This window comes from Osmerus mordax, chromosome 11 (assembly GCF_038355195.1).
Source record: "Osmerus mordax isolate fOsmMor3 chromosome 11, fOsmMor3.pri, whole genome shotgun sequence".
Lineage (NCBI taxonomy): Eukaryota > Metazoa > Chordata > Actinopteri > Osmeriformes > Osmeridae > Osmerus > Osmerus mordax.
In genome coordinates, this window is record NC_090060.1 from 1,189,253 (window position 1) to 1,209,919 (window position 20,667).

Consider the following 20,667-nt stretch of genomic DNA (forward strand, 5'->3'; position numbering starts at 1 on the left):
ACCCGGTCATCTTACTGCAACACACGAATGTCTGACAGAAATAAAGTGTCCTTCAAATCAAGTTCTGTGAGATGCCAGTGAACCACACTAGGCAAAAAGAGCATTTCTCCCCGTCAGGGAATTGAACCCTGGTCTCCCGCGTGACAGGCGGGGATACTGACCACTATACTAACGAGGACACGGTAGTCTGACTTGGAGCGCCGTGCTAGCTCAAGAGGTTACGCGCGGCAAAGAGGCCAAATCAACTGAAAGCAAGGCCAACGACGGTCCACGCAAGAGCAGTGCATTGGCCGGGAATCGAACCCGGGCCTCCCGCGTGGCAGGCGAGAACTCTACCACTGAACCACCAATGCTTCCGTGACGAGTGGGACGTGACGTCACGTGCCAGAATGCCGTCACGCTAAGACGGGAGGCGAGAGGGTTAGAAAGGGTTACAAAAGGGTTACAAAAGCCAGAGAGATGCACAGTCTCTTTCGTGAGTCTTTCCGTCTGCCTCACGGTGGGGTTCCATGGTGTAACGGTCAGCACTCTGGACTCTGAATCCAGCAATCCGAGTTCAAATCTCGGTGGAACCTACAAGAGCATTTATCTGAGAACCCAAACCCGCCCTTGACAGCGGCTGCTTGGTTTCAACCTTCAGCTCAGGACACAGGGTTTGGGACCAATCATCGTCCTGTGAAGAACTGCTGGCAGATCCGGGCGTGGTTGAAGTCAGCCCCTGCTGGACAGACGGTTCCACGTGTCCCGCTTTTTTGTGCAAGTGTAACGCTGAAGAATACGCGTTGTTCAGTTATTGCTAAAGGGACATGTAAAACCATGCCCCCTAATAGTGTTACCATGGTGTTGGTGTGGGGACAGTGGGATGGGGGCTGCATTCGCCCATTCTTGTGTGGAGCGGTGCGGGGTGAACCCCCTTCTTGGGAGGTTCGGGATGAATCCCCTTTCATCAAGTTTCAAACACAAATATTCGTATTTTTCATTTAATGTTGTTAAGAAGAGCCAAGTTAGCTACTTTAAATGATGTTATTCATCTAGTCTAGGTAACTTCAGTCATTTGAGGAGTGATGCGATGGTTCTGATAGCCGCACGTGTTAGCGACGAGAAACCTAAAACTATACGATCACGACTCATTTTCTGTTCTATTGTAAATGTGTTTTTGCTCATTCTTGTTTGGAGCCATGCCGGATGTCCCGAATAGCCACCCGGTCATCTTACTGCAACACACGAATGTCTGACAGAAATAAAGTGTCCTTCAAATCAAGTTCTGTGAGATGCCAGTGAACCACACTAGGCAAAAAGAGCATTTCTCCCCGTCAGGGAATTGAACCCTGGTCTCCCGCGTGACAGGCGGGGATACTGACCACTATACTAACGAGGACACGGTAGTCTGACTTGGAGCGCCGTGCTAGCTCAAGAGGTTACGCGCGGCAAAGAGGCCAAATCAACTGAAAGCAAGGCCAACGACGGTCCACGCAAGAGCAGTGCATTGGCCGGGAATCGAACCCGGGCCTCCCGCGTGGCAGGCGAGAACTCTACCACTGAACCACCAATGCTTCCGTGACGAGTGGGACGTGACGTCACGTGCCAGAATGCCGTCACGCTAAGACGGGAGGCGAGAGGGTTAGAAAGGGTTACAAAAGGGTTACAAAAGCCAGAGAGATGCACAGTCTCTTTCGTGAGTCTTTCCGTCTGCCTCACGGTGGGGTTCCATGGTGTAACGGTCAGCACTCTGGACTCTGAATCCAGCAATCCGAGTTCAAATCTCGGTGGAACCTACAAGAGCATTTATCTGAGAACCCAAACCCGCCCTTGACAGCGGCTGCTTGGTTTCAACCTTCAGCTCAGGACACAGGGTTTGGGACCAATCATCGTCCTGTGAAGAACTGCTGGCAGATCCGGGCGTGGTTGAAGTCAGCCCCTGCTGGACAGACGGTTCCACGTGTCCCGCTTTTTTGTGCAAGTGTAACGCTGAAGAATACGCGTTGTTCAGTTATTGCTAAAGGGACATGTAAAACCATGCCCCCTAATAGTGTTACCATGGTGTTGGTGTGGGGACAGTGGGATGGGGGCTGCATTCGCCCATTCTTGTGTGGAGCGGTGCGGGGTGAACCCCCTTCTTGGGAGGTTCGGGATGAATCCCCTTTCATCAAGTTTCAAACACAAATATTCGTATTTTTCATTTAATGTTGTTAAGAAGAGCCAAGTTAGCTACTTTAAATGATGTTATTCATCTAGTCTAGGTAACTTCAGTCATTTGAGGAGTGATGCGATGGTTCTGATAGCCGCACGTGTTAGCGACGAGAAACCTAAAACTATACGATCACGACTCATTTTCTGTTCTATTGTAAATGTGTTTTTGCTCATTCTTGTTTGGAGCCATGCCGGATGTCCCGAATAGCCACCCGGTCATCTTACTGCAACACACGAATGTCTGACAGAAATAAAGTGTCCTTCAAATCAAGTTCTGTGAGATGCCAGTGAACCACACTAGGCAAAAAGAGCATTTCTCCCCGTCAGGGAATTGAACCCTGGTCTCCCGCGTGACAGGCGGGGATACTGACCACTATACTAACGAGGACACGGTAGTCTGACTTGGAGCGCCGTGCTAGCTCAAGAGGTTACGCGCGGCAAAGAGGCCAAATCAACTGAAAGCAAGGCCAACGACGGTCCACGCAAGAGCAGTGCATTGGCCGGGAATCGAACCCGGGCCTCCCGCGTGGCAGGCGAGAACTCTACCACTGAACCACCAATGCTTCCGTGACGAGTGGGACGTGACGTCACGTGCCAGAATGCCGTCACGCTAAGACGGGAGGCGAGAGGGTTAGAAAGGGTTACAAAAGGGTTACAAAAGCCAGAGAGATGCACAGTCTCTTTCGTGAGTCTTTCCGTCTGCCTCACGGTGGGGTTCCATGGTGTAACGGTCAGCACTCTGGACTCTGAATCCAGCAATCCGAGTTCAAATCTCGGTGGAACCTACAGGAGCATTTATCTGAGAACCCAAACCCGCCCTTGACAGCGGCTGCTTGGTTTCAACCTTCAGCTCAGGACACAGGGTTTGGGACCAATCATCGTCCTGTGAAGAACTGCTGGCAGATCCGGGCGTGGTTGAAGTCAGCCCCTGCTGGACAGACGGTTCCACGTGTCCCGCTTTTTTGTGCAAGTGTAACGCTGAAGAATACGCGTTGTTCAGTTATTGCTAAAGGGACATGTAAAACCATGCCCCCTAATAGTGTTACCATGGTGTTGGTGTGGGGACAGTGGGATGGGGGCTGCATTCGCCCATTCTTGTGTGGAGCGGTGCGGGGTGAACCCCCTTCTTGGGAGGTTCGGGATGAATCCCCTTTCATCAAGTTTCAAACACAAATATTCGTATTTTTCATTTAATGTTGTTAAGAAGAGCCAAGTTAGCTACTTTAAATGATGTTATTCATCTAGTCTAGGTAACTTCAGTCATTTGAGGAGTGATGCGATGGTTCTGATAGCCGCACGTGTTAGCGACGAGAAACCTAAAACTATACGATCACGACTCATTTTCTGTTCTATTGTAAATGTGTTTTTGCTCATTCTTGTTTGGAGCCATGCCGGATGTCCCGAATAGCCACCCGGTCATCTTACTGCAACACACGAATGTCTGACAGAAATAAAGTGTCCTTCAAATCAAGTTCTGTGAGATGCCAGTGAACCACACTAGGCAAAAAGAGCATTTCTCCCCGTCAGGGAATTGAACCCTGGTCTCCCGCGTGACAGGCGGGGATACTGACCACTATACTAACGAGGACACGGTAGTCTGACTTGGAGCGCCGTGCTAGCTCAAGAGGTTACGCGCGGCAAAGAGGCCAAATCAACTGAAAGCAAGGCCAACGACGGTCCACGCAAGAGCAGTGCATTGGCCGGGAATCGAACCCGGGCCTCCCGCGTGGCAGGCGAGAACTCTACCACTGAACCACCAATGCTTCCGTGACGAGTGGGACGTGACGTCACGTGCCAGAATGCCGTCACGCTAAGACGGGAGGCGAGAGGGTTAGAAAGGGTTACAAAAGGGTTACAAAAGCCAGAGAGATGCACAGTCTCTTTCGTGAGTCTTTCCGTCTGCCTCACGGTGGGGTTCCATGGTGTAACGGTCAGCACTCTGGACTCTGAATCCAGCAATCCGAGTTCAAATCTCGGTGGAACCTACAGGAGCATTTATCTGAGAACCCAAACCCGCCCTTGACAGCGGCTGCTTGGTTTCAACCTTCAGCTCAGGACACAGGGTTTGGGACCAATCATCGTCCTGTGAAGAACTGCTGGCAGATCCGGGCGTGGTTGAAGTCAGCCCCTGCTGGACAGACGGTTCCACGTGTCCCGCTTTTTTGTGCAAGTGTAACGCTGAAGAATACGCGTTGTTCAGTTATTGCTAAAGGGACATGTAAAACCATGCCCCCTAATAGTGTTACCATGGTGTTGGTGTGGGGACAGTGGGATGGGGGCTGCATTCGCCCATTCTTGTGTGGAGCGGTGCGGGGTGAACCCCCTTCTTGGGAGGTTCGGGATGAATCCCCTTTCATCAAGTTTCAAACACAAATATTCGTATTTTTCATTTAATGTTGTTAAGAAGAGCCAAGTTAGCTACTTTAAATGATGTTATTCATCTAGTCTAGGTAACTTCAGTCATTTGAGGAGTGATGCGATGGTTCTGATAGCCGCACGTGTTAGCGACGAGAAACCTAAAACTATACGATCACGACTCATTTTCTGTTCTATTGTAAATGTGTTTTTGCTCATTCTTGTTTGGAGCCATGCCGGATGTCCCGAATAGCCACCCGGTCATCTTACTGCAACACACGAATGTCTGACAGAAATAAAGTGTCCTTCAAATCAAGTTCTGTGAGATGCCAGTGAACCACACTAGGCAAAAAGAGCATTTCTCCCCGTCAGGGAATTGAACCCTGGTCTCCCGCGTGACAGGCGGGGATACTGACCACTATACTAACGAGGACACGGTAGTCTGACTTGGAGCGCCGTGCTAGCTCAAGAGGTTACGCGCGGCAAAGAGGCCAAATCAACTGAAAGCAAGGCCAACGACGGTCCACGCAAGAGCAGTGCATTGGCCGGGAATCGAACCCGGGCCTCCCGCGTGGCAGGCGAGAACTCTACCACTGAACCACCAATGCTTCCGTGACGAGTGGGACGTGACGTCACGTGCCAGAATGCCGTCACGCTAAGACGGGAGGCGAGAGGGTTAGAAAGGGTTACAAAAGGGTTACAAAAGCCAGAGAGATGCACAGTCTCTTTCGTGAGTCTTTCCGTCTGCCTCACGGTGGGGTTCCATGGTGTAACGGTCAGCACTCTGGACTCTGAATCCAGCAATCCGAGTTCAAATCTCGGTGGAACCTACAGGAGCATTTATCTGAGAACCCAAACCCGCCCTTGACAGCGGCTGCTTGGTTTCAACCTTCAGCTCAGGACACAGGGTTTGGGACCAATCATCGTCCTGTGAAGAACTGCTGGCAGATCCGGGCGTGGTTGAAGTCAGCCCCTGCTGGACAGACGGTTCCACGTGTCCCGCTTTTTTGTGCAAGTGTAACGCTGAAGAATACGCGTTGTTCAGTTATTGCTAAAGGGACATGTAAAACCATGCCCCCTAATAGTGTTACCATGGTGTTGGTGTGGGGACAGTGGGATGGGGGCTGCATTCGCCCATTCTTGTGTGGAGCGGTGCGGGGTGAACCCCCTTCTTGGGAGGTTCGGGATGAATCCCCTTTCATCAAGTTTCAAACACAAATATTCGTATTTTTCATTTAATGTTGTTAAGAAGAGCCAAGTTAGCTACTTTAAATGATGTTATTCATCTAGTCTAGGTAACTTCAGTCATTTGAGGAGTGATGCGATGGTTCTGATAGCCGCACGTGTTAGCGACGAGAAACCTAAAACTATACGATCACGACTCATTTTCTGTTCTATTGTAAATGTGTTTTTGCTCATTCTTGTTTGGAGCCATGCCGGATGTCCCGAATAGCCACCCGGTCATCTTACTGCAACACACGAATGTCTGACAGAAATAAAGTGTCCTTCAAATCAAGTTCTGTGAGATGCCAGTGAACCACACTAGGCAAAAAGAGCATTTCTCCCCGTCAGGGAATTGAACCCTGGTCTCCCGCGTGACAGGCGGGGATACTGACCACTATACTAACGAGGACACGGTAGTCTGACTTGGAGCGCCGTGCTAGCTCAAGAGGTTACGCGCGGCAAAGAGGCCAAATCAACTGAAAGCAAGGCCAACGACGGTCCACGCAAGAGCAGTGCATTGGCCGGGAATCGAACCCGGGCCTCCCGCGTGGCAGGCGAGAACTCTACCACTGAACCACCAATGCTTCCGTGACGAGTGGGACGTGACGTCACGTGCCAGAATGCCGTCACGCTAAGACGGGAGGCGAGAGGGTTAGAAAGGGTTACAAAAGGGTTACAAAAGCCAGAGAGATGCACAGTCTCTTTCGTGAGTCTTTCCGTCTGCCTCACGGTGGGGTTCCATGGTGTAACGGTCAGCACTCTGGACTCTGAATCCAGCAATCCGAGTTCAAATCTCGGTGGAACCTACAGGAGCATTTATCTGAGAACCCAAACCCGCCCTTGACAGCGGCTGCTTGGTTTCAACCTTCAGCTCAGGACACAGGGTTTGGGACCAATCATCGTCCTGTGAAGAACTGCTGGCAGATCCGGGCGTGGTTGAAGTCAGCCCCTGCTGGACAGATGGTTCCACGTGTCCCGCTTTTTTGTGCAAGTGTAACGCTGAAGAATACGCGTTGTTCAGTTATTGCTAAAGGGACATGTAAAACCATGCCCCCTAATAGTGTTACCATGGTGTTGGTGTGGGGACAGTGGGATGGGGGCTGCATTCGCCCATTCTTGTGTGGAGCGGTGCGGGGTGAACCCCCTTCTTGGGAGGTTCGGGATGAATCCCCTTTCATCAAGTTTCAAACACAAATATTCGTATTTTTCATTTAATGTTGTTAAGAAGAGCCAAGTTAGCTACTTTAAATGATGTTATTCATCTAGTCTAGGTAACTTCAGTCATTTGAGGAGTGATGCGATGGTTCTGATAGCCGCACGTGTTAGCGACGAGAAACCTAAAACTATACGATCACGACTCATTTTCTGTTCTATTGTAAATGTGTTTTTGCTCATTCTTGTTTGGAGCCATGCCGGATGTCCCGAATAGCCACCCGGTCATCTTACTGCAACACACGAATGTCTGACAGAAATAAAGTGTCCTTCAAATCAAGTTCTGTGAGATGCCAGTGAACCACACTAGGCAAAAAGAGCATTTCTCCCCGTCAGGGAATTGAACCCTGGTCTCCCGCGTGACAGGCGGGGATACTGACCACTATACTAACGAGGACACGGTAGTCTGACTTGGAGCGCCGTGCTAGCTCAAGAGGTTACGCGCGGCAAAGAGGCCAAATCAACTGAAAGCAAGGCCAACGACGGTCCACGCAAGAGCAGTGCATTGGCCGGGAATCGAACCCGGGCCTCCCGCGTGGCAGGCGAGAACTCTACCACTGAACCACCAATGCTTCCGTGACGAGTGGGACGTGACGTCACGTGCCAGAATGCCGTCACGCTAAGACGGGAGGCGAGAGGGTTAGAAAGGGTTACAAAAGGGTTACAAAAGCCAGAGAGATGCACAGTCTCTTTCGTGAGTCTTTCCGTCTGCCTCACGGTGGGGTTCCATGGTGTAACGGTCAGCACTCTGGACTCTGAATCCAGCAATCCGAGTTCAAATCTCGGTGGAACCTACAGGAGCATTTATCTGAGAACCCAAACCCGCCCTTGACAGCGGCTGCTTGGTTTCAACCTTCAGCTCAGGACACAGGGTTTGGGACCAATCATCGTCCTGTGAAGAACTGCTGGCAGATCCGGGCGTGGTTGAAGTCAGCCCCTGCTGGACAGACGGTTCCACGTGTCCCGCTTTTTTGTGCAAGTGTAACGCTGAAGAATACGCGTTGTTCAGTTATTGCTAAAGGGACATGTAAAACCATGCCCCCTAATAGTGTTACCATGGTGTTGGTGTGGGGACAGTGGGATGGGGGCTGCATTCGCCCATTCTTGTGTGGAGCGGTGCGGGGTGAACCCCCTTCTTGGGAGGTTCGGGATGAATCCCCTTTCATCAAGTTTCAAACACAAATATTCGTATTTTTCATTTAATGTTGTTAAGAAGAGCCAAGTTAGCTACTTTAAATGATGTTATTCATCTAGTCTAGGTAACTTCAGTCATTTGAGGAGTGATGCGATGGTTCTGATAGCCGCACGTGTTAGCGACGAGAAACCTAAAACTATACGATCACGACTCATTTTCTGTTCTATTGTAAATGTGTTTTTGCTCATTCTTGTTTGGAGCCATGCCGGATGTCCCGAATAGCCACCCGGTCATCTTACTGCAACACACGAATGTCTGACAGAAATAAAGTGTCCTTCAAATCAAGTTCTGTGAGATGCCAGTGAACCACACTAGGCAAAAAGAGCATTTCTCCCCGTCAGGGAATTGAACCCTGGTCTCCCGCGTGACAGGCGGGGATACTGACCACTATACTAACGAGGACACGGTAGTCTGACTTGGAGCGCCGTGCTAGCTCAAGAGGTTACGCGCGGCAAAGAGGCCAAATCAACTGAAAGCAAGGCCAACGACGGTCCACGCAAGAGCAGTGCATTGGCCGGGAATCGAACCCGGGCCTCCCGCGTGGCAGGCGAGAACTCTACCACTGAACCACCAATGCTTCCGTGACGAGTGGGACGTGACGTCACGTGCCAGAATGCCGTCACGCTAAGACGGGAGGCGAGAGGGTTAGAAAGGGTTACAAAAGGGTTACAAAAGCCAGAGAGATGCACAGTCTCTTTCGTGAGTCTTTCCGTCTGCCTCACGGTGGGGTTCCATGGTGTAACGGTCAGCACTCTGGACTCTGAATCCAGCAATCCGAGTTCAAATCTCGGTGGAACCTACAAGAGCATTTATCTGAGAACCCAAACCCGCCCTTGACAGCGGCTGCTTGGTTTCAACCTTCAGCTCAGGACACAGGGTTTGGGACCAATCATCGTCCTGTGAAGAACTGCTGGCAGATCCGGGCGTGGTTGAAGTCAGCCCCTGCTGGACAGACGGTTCCACGTGTCCCGCTTTTTTGTGCAAGTGTAACGCTGAAGAATACGCGTTGTTCAGTTATTGCTAAAGGGACATGTAAAACCATGCCCCCTAATAGTGTTACCATGGTGTTGGTGTGGGGACAGTGGGATGGGGGCTGCATTCGCCCATTCTTGTGTGGAGCGGTGCGGGGTGAACCCCCTTCTTGGGAGGTTCGGGATGAATCCCCTTTCATCAAGTTTCAAACACAAATATTCGTATTTTTCATTTAATGTTGTTAAGAAGAGCCAAGTTAGCTACTTTAAATGATGTTATTCATCTAGTCTAGGTAACTTCAGTCATTTGAGGAGTGATGCGATGGTTCTGATAGCCGCACGTGTTAGCGACGAGAAACCTAAAACTATACGATCACGACTCATTTTCTGTTCTATTGTAAATGTGTTTTTGCTCATTCTTGTTTGGAGCCATGCCGGATGTCCCGAATAGCCACCCGGTCATCTTACTGCAACACACGAATGTCTGACAGAAATAAAGTGTCCTTCAAATCAAGTTCTGTGAGATGCCAGTGAACCACACTAGGCAAAAAGAGCATTTCTCCCCGTCAGGGAATTGAACCCTGGTCTCCCGCGTGACAGGCGGGGATACTGACCACTATACTAACGAGGACACGGTAGTCTGACTTGGAGCGCCGTGCTAGCTCAAGAGGTTACGCGCGGCAAAGAGGCCAAATCAACTGAAAGCAAGGCCAACGACGGTCCACGCAAGAGCAGTGCATTGGCCGGGAATCGAACCCGGGCCTCCCGCGTGGCAGGCGAGAACTCTACCACTGAACCACCAATGCTTCCGTGACGAGTGGGACGTGACGTCACGTGCCAGAATGCCGTCACGCTAAGACGGGAGGCGAGAGGGTTAGAAAGGGTTACAAAAGGGTTACAAAAGCCAGAGAGATGCACAGTCTCTTTCGTGAGTCTTTCCGTCTGCCTCACGGTGGGGTTCCATGGTGTAACGGTCAGCACTCTGGACTCTGAATCCAGCAATCCGAGTTCAAATCTCGGTGGAACCTATAAGAGCATTTATCTGAGAACCCAAACCCGCCCTTGACAGCGGCTGCTTGGTTTCAACCTTCAGCTCAGGACACAGGGTTTGGGACCAATCATCGTCCTGTGAAGAACTGCTGGCAGATCCGGGCGTGGTTGAAGTCAGCCCCTGCTGGACAGATGGTTCCACGTGTCCCGCTTTTTTGTGCAAGTGTAACGCTGAAGAATACGCGTTGTTCAGTTATTGCTAAAGGGACATGTAAAACCATGCCCCCTAATAGTGTTACCATGGTGTTGGTGTGGGGACAGTGGGATGGGGGCTGCATTCGCCCATTCTTGTGTGGAGCGGTGCGGGGTGAACCCCCTTCTTGGGAGGTTCGGGATGAATCCCCTTTCATCAAGTTTCAAACACAAATATTCGTATTTTTCATTTAATGTTGTTAAGAAGAGCCAAGTTAGCTACTTTAAATGATGTTATTCATCTAGTCTAGGTAACTTCAGTCATTTGAGGAGTGATGCGATGGTTCTGATAGCCGCACGTGTTAGCGACGAGAAACCTAAAACTATACGATCACGACTCATTTTCTGTTCTATTGTAAATGTGTTTTTGCTCATTCTTGTTTGGAGCCATGCCGGATGTCCCGAATAGCCACCCGGTCATCTTACTGCAACACACGAATGTCTGACAGAAATAAAGTGTCCTTCAAATCAAGTTCTGTGAGATGCCAGTGAACCACACTAGGCAAAAAGAGCATTTCTCCCCGTCAGGGAATTGAACCCTGGTCTCCCGCGTGACAGGCGGGGATACTGACCACTATACTAACGAGGACACGGTAGTCTGACTTGGAGCGCCGTGCTAGCTCAAGAGGTTACGCGCGGCAAAGAGGCCAAATCAACTGAAAGCAAGGCCAACGACGGTCCACGCAAGAGCAGTGCATTGGCCGGGAATCGAACCCGGGCCTCCCGCGTGGCAGGCGAGAACTCTACCACTGAACCACCAATGCTTCCGTGACGAGTGGGACGTGACGTCACGTGCCAGAATGCCGTCACGCTAAGACGGGAGGCGAGAGGGTTAGAAAGGGTTACAAAAGGGTTACAAAAGCCAGAGAGATGCACAGTCTCTTTCGTGAGTCTTTCCGTCTGCCTCACGGTGGGGTTCCATGGTGTAACGGTCAGCACTCTGGACTCTGAATCCAGCAATCCGAGTTCAAATCTCGGTGGAACCTACAAGAGCATTTATCTGAGAACCCAAACCCGCCCTTGACAGCGGCTGCTTGGTTTCAACCTTCAGCTCAGGACACAGGGTTTGGGACCAATCATCGTCCTGTGAAGAACTGCTGGCAGATCCGGGCGTGGTTGAAGTCAGCCCCTGCTGGACAGACGGTTCCACGTGTCCCGCTTTTTTGTGCAAGTGTAACGCTGAAGAATACGCGTTGTTCAGTTATTGCTAAAGGGACATGTAAAACCATGCCCCCTAATAGTGTTACCATGGTGTTGGTGTGGGGACAGTGGGATGGGGGCTGCATTCGCCCATTCTTGTGTGGAGCGGTGCGGGGTGAACCCCCTTCTTGGGAGGTTCGGGATGAATCCCCTTTCATCAAGTTTCAAACACAAATATTCGTATTTTTCATTTAATGTTGTTAAGAAGAGCCAAGTTAGCTACTTTAAATGATGTTATTCATCTAGTCTAGGTAACTTCAGTCATTTGAGGAGTGATGCGATGGTTCTGATAGCCGCACGTGTTAGCGACGAGAAACCTAAAACTATACGATCACGACTCATTTTCTGTTCTATTGTAAATGTGTTTTTGCTCATTCTTGTTTGGAGCCATGCCGGATGTCCCGAATAGCCACCCGGTCATCTTACTGCAACACACGAATGTCTGACAGAAATAAAGTGTCCTTCAAATCAAGTTCTGTGAGATGCCAGTGAACCACACTAGGCAAAAAGAGCATTTCTCCCCGTCAGGGAATTGAACCCTGGTCTCCCGCGTGACAGGCGGGGATACTGACCACTATACTAACGAGGACACGGTAGTCTGACTTGGAGCGCCGTGCTAGCTCAAGAGGTTACGCGCGGCAAAGAGGCCAAATCAACTGAAAGCAAGGCCAACGACGGTCCACGCAAGAGCAGTGCATTGGCCGGGAATCGAACCCGGGCCTCCCGCGTGGCAGGCGAGAACTCTACCACTGAACCACCAATGCTTCCGTGACGAGTGGGACGTGACGTCACGTGCCAGAATGCCGTCACGCTAAGACGGGAGGCGAGAGGGTTAGAAAGGGTTACAAAAGGGTTACAAAAGCCAGAGAGATGCACAGTCTCTTTCGTGAGTCTTTCCGTCTGCCTCACGGTGGGGTTCCATGGTGTAACGGTCAGCACTCTGGACTCTGAATCCAGCAATCCGAGTTCAAATCTCGGTGGAACCTACAAGAGCATTTATCTGAGAACCCAAACCCGCCCTTGACAGCGGCTGCTTGGTTTCAACCTTCAGCTCAGGACACAGGGTTTGGGACCAATCATCGTCCTGTGAAGAACTGCTGGCAGATCCGGGCGTGGTTGAAGTCAGCCCCTGCTGGACAGACGGTTCCACGTGTCCCGCTTTTTTGTGCAAGTGTAACGCTGAAGAATACGCGTTGTTCAGTTATTGCTAAAGGGACATGTAAAACCATGCCCCCTAATAGTGTTACCATGGTGTTGGTGTGGGGACAGTGGGATGGGGGCTGCATTCGCCCATTCTTGTGTGGAGCGGTGCGGGGTGAACCCCCTTCTTGGGAGGTTCGGGATGAATCCCCTTTCATCAAGTTTCAAACACAAATATTCGTATTTTTCATTTAATGTTGTTAAGAAGAGCCAAGTTAGCTACTTTAAATGATGTTATTCATCTAGTCTAGGTAACTTCAGTCATTTGAGGAGTGATGCGATGGTTCTGATAGCCGCACGTGTTAGCGACGAGAAACCTAAAACTATACGATCACGACTCATTTTCTGTTCTATTGTAAATGTGTTTTTGCTCATTCTTGTTTGGAGCCATGCCGGATGTCCCGAATAGCCACCCGGTCATCTTACTGCAACACACGAATGTCTGACAGAAATAAAGTGTCCTTCAAATCAAGTTCTGTGAGATGCCAGTGAACCACACTAGGCAAAAAGAGCATTTCTCCCCGTCAGGGAATTGAACCCTGGTCTCCCGCGTGACAGGCGGGGATACTGACCACTATACTAACGAGGACACGGTAGTCTGACTTGGAGCGCCGTGCTAGCTCAAGAGGTTACGCGCGGCAAAGAGGCCAAATCAACTGAAAGCAAGGCCAACGACGGTCCACGCAAGAGCAGTGCATTGGCCGGGAATCGAACCCGGGCCTCCCGCGTGGCAGGCGAGAACTCTACCACTGAACCACCAATGCTTCCGTGACGAGTGGGACGTGACGTCACGTGCCAGAATGCCGTCACGCTAAGACGGGAGGCGAGAGGGTTAGAAAGGGTTACAAAAGGGTTACAAAAGCCAGAGAGATGCACAGTCTCTTTCGTGAGTCTTTCCGTCTGCCTCACGGTGGGGTTCCATGGTGTAACGGTCAGCACTCTGGACTCTGAATCCAGCAATCCGAGTTCAAATCTCGGTGGAACCTACAGGAGCATTTATCTGAGAACCCAAACCCGCCCTTGACAGCGGCTGCTTGGTTTCAACCTTCAGCTCAGGACACAGGGTTTGGGACCAATCATCGTCCTGTGAAGAACTGCTGGCAGATCCGGGCGTGGTTGAAGTCAGCCCCTGCTGGACAGACGGTTCCACGTGTCCCGCTTTTTTGTGCAAGTGTAACGCTGAAGAATACGCGTTGTTCAGTTATTGCTAAAGGGACATGTAAAACCATGCCCCCTAATAGTGTTACCATGGTGTTGGTGTGGGGACAGTGGGATGGGGGCTGCATTCGCCCATTCTTGTGTGGAGCGGTGCGGGGTGAACCCCCTTCTTGGGAGGTTCGGGATGAATCCCCTTTCATCAAGTTTCAAACACAAATATTCGTATTTTTCATTTAATGTTGTTAAGAAGAGCCAAGTTAGCTACTTTAAATGATGTTATTCATCTAGTCTAGGTAACTTCAGTCATTTGAGGAGTGATGCGATGGTTCTGATAGCCGCACGTGTTAGCGACGAGAAACCTAAAACTATACGATCACGACTCATTTTCTGTTCTATTGTAAATGTGTTTTTGCTCATTCTTGTTTGGAGCCATGCCGGATGTCCCGAATAGCCACCCGGTCATCTTACTGCAACACACGAATGTCTGACAGAAATAAAGTGTCCTTCAAATCAAGTTCTGTGAGATGCCAGTGAACCACACTAGGCAAAAAGAGCATTTCTCCCCGTCAGGGAATTGAACCCTGGTCTCCCGCGTGACAGGCGGGGATACTGACCACTATACTAACGAGGACACGGTAGTCTGACTTGGAGCGCCGTGCTAGCTCAAGAGGTTACGCGCGGCAAAGAGGCCAAATCAACTGAAAGCAAGGCCAACGACGGTCCACGCAAGAGCAGTGCATTGGCCGGGAATCGAACCCGGGCCTCCCGCGTGGCAGGCGAGAACTCTACCACTGAACCACCAATGCTTCCGTGACGAGTGGGACGTGACGTCACGTGCCAGAATGCCGTCACGCTAAGACGGGAGGCGAGAGGGTTAGAAAGGGTTACAAAAGGGTTACAAAAGCCAGAGAGATGCACAGTCTCTTTCGTGAGTCTTTCCGTCTGCCTCACGGTGGGGTTCCATGGTGTAACGGTCAGCACTCTGGACTCTGAATCCAGCAATCCGAGTTCAAATCTCGGTGGAACCTACAAGAGCATTTATCTGAGAACCCAAACCCGCCCTTGACAGCGGCTGCTTGGTTTCAACCTTCAGCTCAGGACACAGGGTTTGGGACCAATCATCGTCCTGTGAAGAACTGCTGGCAGATCCGGGCGTGGTTGAAGTCAGCCCCTGCTGGACAGATGGTTCCACGTGTCCCGCTTTTTTGTGCAAGTGTAACGCTGAAGAATACGCGTTGTTCAGTTATTGCTAAAGGGACATGTAAAACCATGCCCCCTAATAGTGTTACCATGGTGTTGGTGTGGGGACAGTGGGATGGGGGCTGCATTCGCCCATTCTTGTGTGGAGCGGTGCGGGGTGAACCCCCTTCTTGGGAGGTTCGGGATGAATCCCCTTTCATCAAGTTTCAAACACAAATATTCGTATTTTTCATTTAATGTTGTTAAGAAGAGCCAAGTTAGCTACTTTAAATGATGTTATTCATCTAGTCTAGGTAACTTCAGTCATTTGAGGAGTGATGCGATGGTTCTGATAGCCGCACGTGTTAGCGACGAGAAACCTAAAACTATACGATCACGACTCATTTTCTGTTCTATTGTAAATGTGTTTTTGCTCATTCTTGTTTGGAGCCATGCCGGATGTCCCGAATAGCCACCCGGTCATCTTACTGCAACACACGAATGTCTGACAGAAATAAAGTGTCCTTCAAATCAAGTTCTGTGAGATGCCAGTGAACCACACTAGGCAAAAAGAGCATTTCTCCCCGTCAGGGAATTGAACCCTGGTCTCCCGCGTGACAGGCGGGGATACTGACCACTATACTAACGAGGACACGGTAGTCTGACTTGGAGCGCCGTGCTAGCTCAAGAGGTTACGCGCGGCAAAGAGGCCAAATCAACTGAAAGCAAGGCCAACGACGGTCCACGCAAGAGCAGTGCATTGGCCGGGAATCGAACCCGGGCCTCCCGCGTGGCAGGCGAGAACTCTACCACTGAACCACCAATGCTTCCGTGACGAGTGGGACGTGACGTCACGTGCCAGAATGCCGTCACGCTAAGACGGGAGGCGAGAGGGTTAGAAAGGGTTACAAAAGGGTTACAAAAGCCAGAGAGATGCACAGTCTCTTTCGTGAGTCTTTCCGTCTGCCTCACGGTGGGGTTCCATGGTGTAACGGTCAGCACTCTGGACTCTGAATCCAGCAATCCGAGTTCAAATCTCGGTGGAACCTACAGGAGCATTTATCTGAGAACCCAAACCCGCCCTTGACAGCGGCTGCTTGGTTTCAACCTTCAGCTCAGGACACAGGGTTTGGGACCAATCATCGTCCTGTGAAGAACTGCTGGCAGATCCGGGCGTGGTTGAAGTCAGCCCCTGCTGGACAGACGGTTCCACGTGTCCCGCTTTTTTGTGCAAGTGTAACGCTGAAGAATACGCGTTGTTCAGTTATTGCTAAAGGGACATGTAAAACCATGCCCCCTAATAGTGTTACCATGGTGTTGGTGTGGGGACAGTGGGATGGGGGCTGCATTCGCCCATTCTTGTGTGGAGCGGTGCGGGGTGAACCCCCTTCTTGGGAGGTTCGGGATGAATCCCCTTTCATCAAGTTTCAAACACAAATATTCGTATTTTTCATTTAATGTTGTTAAGAAGAGCCAAGTTAGCTACTTTAAATGATGTTATTCATCTAGTCTAGGTAACTTCAGTCATTTGAGGAGTGATGCGATGGTTCTGATAGCCGCACGTGTTAGCGACGAGAAACCTAAAACTATACGATCACGACTCATTTTCTGTTCTATTGTAAATGTGTTTTTGCTCATTCTTGTTTGGAGCCATGCCGGATGTCCCGAATAGCCACCCGGTCATCTTACTGCAACACACGAATGTCTGACAGAAATAAAGTGTCCTTCAAATCAAGTTCTGTGAGATGCCAGTGAACCACACTAGGCAAAAAGAGCATTTCTCCCCGTCAGGGAATTGAACCCTGGTCTCCCGCGTGACAGGCGGGGATACTGACCACTATACTAACGAGGACACGGTAGTCTGACTTGGAGCGCCGTGCTAGCTCAAGAGGTTACGCGCGGCAAAGAGGCCAAATCAACTGAAAGCAAGGCCAACGACGGTCCACGCAAGAGCAGTGCATTGGCCGGGAATCGAACCCGGGCCTCCCGCGTGGCAGGCGAGAACTCTACCACTGAACCACCAATGCTTCCGTGACGAGTGGGAAGTGACGTCACGTGCCAGAATGCCGTCACGCTAAGACGGGAGGCGAGAGGGTTAGAAAGGGTTACAAAAGGGTTACAAAAGCCAGAGAGATGCACAGTCTCTTTCGTGAGTCTTTCCGTCTGCCTCACGGTGGGGTTACATGGTGTAACGGTCAGCACTCTGGACTCTGAATCCATAGTTTGATTTAAGTAAGGGGAGTGCCGAACATGTTCTGTCGCCGTTTGACTTCCTACAGCTGTGTAGATGTTTTCGTAGTGTCTCGCGTAGGCTACAGCGTTGCAGTGAGCAACACTGGTTTGAAACCACAGGTAATGATAATTTCACCCACAAATCGTTTACTTGTAATGTAATGTCATAATAAATCCTACAACGAAAATGTATTTGTGAGGAATGTTTATTTTAAAGATTGAAAACAGATGCATCATAGACCACTATAGTATGTGTTGCCCGGGCAACAGAGGCTAATGTCATGATGCTAATGCTTCAGTGAAATAGTAGACTACCGTTTCCAAAAGTAGATGTGGGCCTACTTCCTTAATAATATCAGCTAATATTGTACATTACATATCATAATTGTGTTTCACATCACAAAGTAAAACTAGAGAGGATACAATTTCTGGGGAAATTGTGAGGGTGTGCTTGCGGCTGCCCCAGCTGCCCATAGTCTCCTGGTGTTAACTGTTATCAACGATTCAGTGTGTTTTTACATTGGTTTTAGACAGCAAAAGAAAATGTGTGTAGGTTATTGGTCAACTCGTCCCGTTATCTGGTTACTAGGATTATAATTCCTTGAGAGCAACCATTAGTGGACATGTAATTTTGTAAACTTGTAATAAACCATACAACCAACATTTCTTCCAGTTGATAGGCAACATATATACAAATTACTCATCCAAAGCAACAGAAAGATAGCCTTGATTAAGCAAAGTGATATGATAAGGGAATGTTATTTAAATAACATGTTTTACCTTATTACATGACATTTGTATAACATTTCTCGAAATAAAATTCCATCAAAACTTATGTCCAGTATTCCAGGTTGGGATTTCCAGCAACAACTCTATCTAAAATGGATATTTGATTTTCAAAAGTATTTTAAGCAGCATATAGATTTGGGGTTAAACGTCTCCCGCAAAAGGTATCAGATTTACACAAACAAATAAGTATTTAAAAAAGCACACTTGAAATCCCTTGTGGACAAGTTCAGGTTTATTTTGTAACAACTACAGGTACATTTAAATGATATTATTATAAATACTGTCCTAAATGTTGTAAATGGTTATTATTGATGCCCATGTAGCACCTGTATCTCATATTCAATGTGAATCACAAGAACATTGAGAACTGGTGCACTTTAATTTATCTGGATAATTGAGACTTGTACACACTTTTCCAGAATGACCAGTGGTGGGAATCAGAAATGGATCTGGAGTTGGTCATCGGTCAATGCTCTGCAGCTGCTCACTGCTCCTTGTGTACAAGATGGATACAAAATATATACACATTTATAACATTTACACAAACTGTAACTAAATGAACATATGCTATAAATCAGGAGGTGGTGCCTGATCACTGCTCCAGAGCTGCCCACCGCACCTACTGAATAGAATAGGTGACAAAACAACAGACGTTACATTTAGTCATTTACATTTAGTCATTTAGCAGACGCTCTTATCCAGAGCGACTTATAGCAAGTACAGGGACATTCCCCCGAGGCAAGTAGGGTGAAGTGCCTTGCCCAAGGACACAACGTCAGTTGGCATGACCGGGAATCGAACTGGCGACCTTCGGATTACTAGCCCGACTCCCTCACCGCTCAGCCACCTGACTCCCGTTAAAACATGAAACGTACCACAACATGATTGTAACACAATAAACATCAATGCATTATTTAGGGGGGGTGTAAAAACATGAACTATAACAAAGTTTGGGAGGGGGGGTAGAACAACAGTTTGTTTTGAAGGCTGGAGATGCTGGTGGGTTTTTGTGGGGCGTGACACCTTGGCTTAACAAGGAGTAGCCCTCTATTAGGGCCCCCTGTCTATCACCAAATCTCATTACAAAATACACCAAAGTTAAGTAGGTCTGTCAGTGCCGCACAGGCCCACTTGATCAGACAACGTGAATTGGAGGGTTGGAGGCGTACTATCCCTATGGTGACAAGTGCTGGTTGGTTGTTGTGTGGTGGTGAGTTGCTTTGTGGGTCCTACAAATTGCTGCTGTGCTGTGATCTTGCGTTGATTTGGAAGGCTGTTGAGTGGCTGGTAGGTTGCTGTGACGTGACATGATTCTGAGTTGGTTTTGAAGGCTGGAGATGATGGTGGGTTCTTGTGGCGTAGAGTTAGGTCTGTCAGTGCCGCACAGGCCCACTTGATCAGACAACGTGAATTGGAGGGTTGGAGGCGTACTATCCCTATGGTGACAAGTGCTGGTTGGTTGTTGTGTGGTGGTGAGTCGCTTTGTTGGTCCTACAAATTGCTGCTGTGCTGTGATCTTGCGTTGATTTGGAAGGCTGTTGAGTGGCTGGTAGGTTGCTGTGGCGTGACATGATTCTGAGTTGGTTTTGAAGGCTGGAGATGATGGTGGGTTCTTGTGGCGTAGAGTTAGGTCTGTCAGTGCCGCACAGGCCCACTTGATCAGACAAAAAACAACAAAAAAAGCGTCTGCTAAATGAATAAATGTACATGTTGTGGCGTAGAGTTAGGTCTGTCAGTGCCGCACAGGCCCACTTGATCAGACAACGTGAATTGGAGGGTTGGAGGCGTACTATCCCTATGGTGACAAGTGCTGGTTGGTTGTTGTGTGGTGGTGAGTTGCTTTGTGGGTCCTACAAATTGCTGCTGTGCTGTGATCTTGCGTTGATTTGGAAGGCTGTTGAGTGGCTGGTAGGTTGCTGTGACGTGACATGATTCTGAGTTGGTTTTGAAGGCTGGAGATGATGGTGGGTTCTTGTGGCGTAGAGTTAGGTCTGTCAGTGCCGCACAGGCCCACTTGATCAGACAACGTGAATTGGAGGGTTGGAGGCGTACTATCCCTATGGTGACAAGTGCTGGTTGGTTGTTGTGTGGTGGTGAGTCGCTTTGTTGGTCCTACAAATTGCTGCTGTGCTGTGATCTTGCGTTGATTTGGAAGGCTGTTGAGTGGCTGGTAGGTTGCTGTGGCGTGACATGATTCTGAGTTGGTTTTGAAGGCTGGAGATGATGGTGGGTTCTTGTGGGGTAGAGTTAGGTCTGTCAGTGCCGCACAGGCCCACTTGATCAGACAAAAAACAACAAAAAAAGCGTCTGCTAAATGAATAAATGTACATGTTGTGGCGTAGAGTTAGGTCTCTCAGTGCCGCACAGGCCCACTTGATCAGACAACGTGAATTGGAGGGTTGGAGGCGTACTATCCCTATGGTGACAAGTGCTGGTTGGTTGTTGTGTGGTGGTGAGTCGCTTTGTTGGTCCTACAAATTGCTGCTGTGCTGTGATCTTGCGTTGATTTGGAAGGCTGTT

At 49.5% G+C, this 20,667-nt stretch overlaps 11 non-coding genes across 11 annotated transcripts; all 11 read left to right on the forward strand.

The window, feature by feature from the left end:
- The first annotated feature begins 4,103 nt into the window (after nt 1-4,103).
- Nucleotides 4,104-4,175, forward strand: trnaq-cug (transfer RNA glutamine (anticodon CUG)). Its single transcript has one exon. It is a non-coding gene; the product is annotated as a tRNA-Gln (tRNA).
- Nucleotides 4,176-5,303: 1,128 nt separating this feature from the next.
- On the forward strand, nt 5,304-5,375 carry trnaq-cug (transfer RNA glutamine (anticodon CUG)). Its single transcript has one exon. It is a non-coding gene; the product is annotated as a tRNA-Gln (tRNA).
- A 1,128-nt stretch (nt 5,376-6,503) lies between these two features.
- On the forward strand, nt 6,504-6,575 carry trnaq-cug (transfer RNA glutamine (anticodon CUG)). The gene has a single exon. It is a non-coding gene; the product is annotated as a tRNA-Gln (tRNA).
- Nucleotides 6,576-7,703: 1,128 nt separating this feature from the next.
- On the forward strand, nt 7,704-7,775 carry trnaq-cug (transfer RNA glutamine (anticodon CUG)). Its single transcript has one exon. It is a non-coding gene; the product is annotated as a tRNA-Gln (tRNA).
- A 1,128-nt stretch (nt 7,776-8,903) lies between these two features.
- On the forward strand, nt 8,904-8,975 carry trnaq-cug (transfer RNA glutamine (anticodon CUG)). The gene has a single exon. It is a non-coding gene; the product is annotated as a tRNA-Gln (tRNA).
- Nucleotides 8,976-10,103: 1,128 nt separating this feature from the next.
- Nucleotides 10,104-10,175, forward strand: trnaq-cug (transfer RNA glutamine (anticodon CUG)). The gene has a single exon. It is a non-coding gene; the product is annotated as a tRNA-Gln (tRNA).
- Nucleotides 10,176-11,303: 1,128 nt separating this feature from the next.
- Nucleotides 11,304-11,375, forward strand: trnaq-cug (transfer RNA glutamine (anticodon CUG)). The gene has a single exon. It is a non-coding gene; the product is annotated as a tRNA-Gln (tRNA).
- Nucleotides 11,376-12,503: 1,128 nt separating this feature from the next.
- On the forward strand, nt 12,504-12,575 carry trnaq-cug (transfer RNA glutamine (anticodon CUG)). Its single transcript has one exon. It is a non-coding gene; the product is annotated as a tRNA-Gln (tRNA).
- A 1,128-nt stretch (nt 12,576-13,703) lies between these two features.
- On the forward strand, nt 13,704-13,775 carry trnaq-cug (transfer RNA glutamine (anticodon CUG)). Its single transcript has one exon. It is a non-coding gene; the product is annotated as a tRNA-Gln (tRNA).
- A 1,128-nt stretch (nt 13,776-14,903) lies between these two features.
- trnaq-cug (transfer RNA glutamine (anticodon CUG)) lies at nt 14,904-14,975 on the forward strand. The gene has a single exon. It is a non-coding gene; the product is annotated as a tRNA-Gln (tRNA).
- Nucleotides 14,976-16,103: 1,128 nt separating this feature from the next.
- Nucleotides 16,104-16,175, forward strand: trnaq-cug (transfer RNA glutamine (anticodon CUG)). Its single transcript has one exon. It is a non-coding gene; the product is annotated as a tRNA-Gln (tRNA).
- The last annotated feature ends 4,492 nt before the right edge of the window (nt 16,176-20,667 follow it).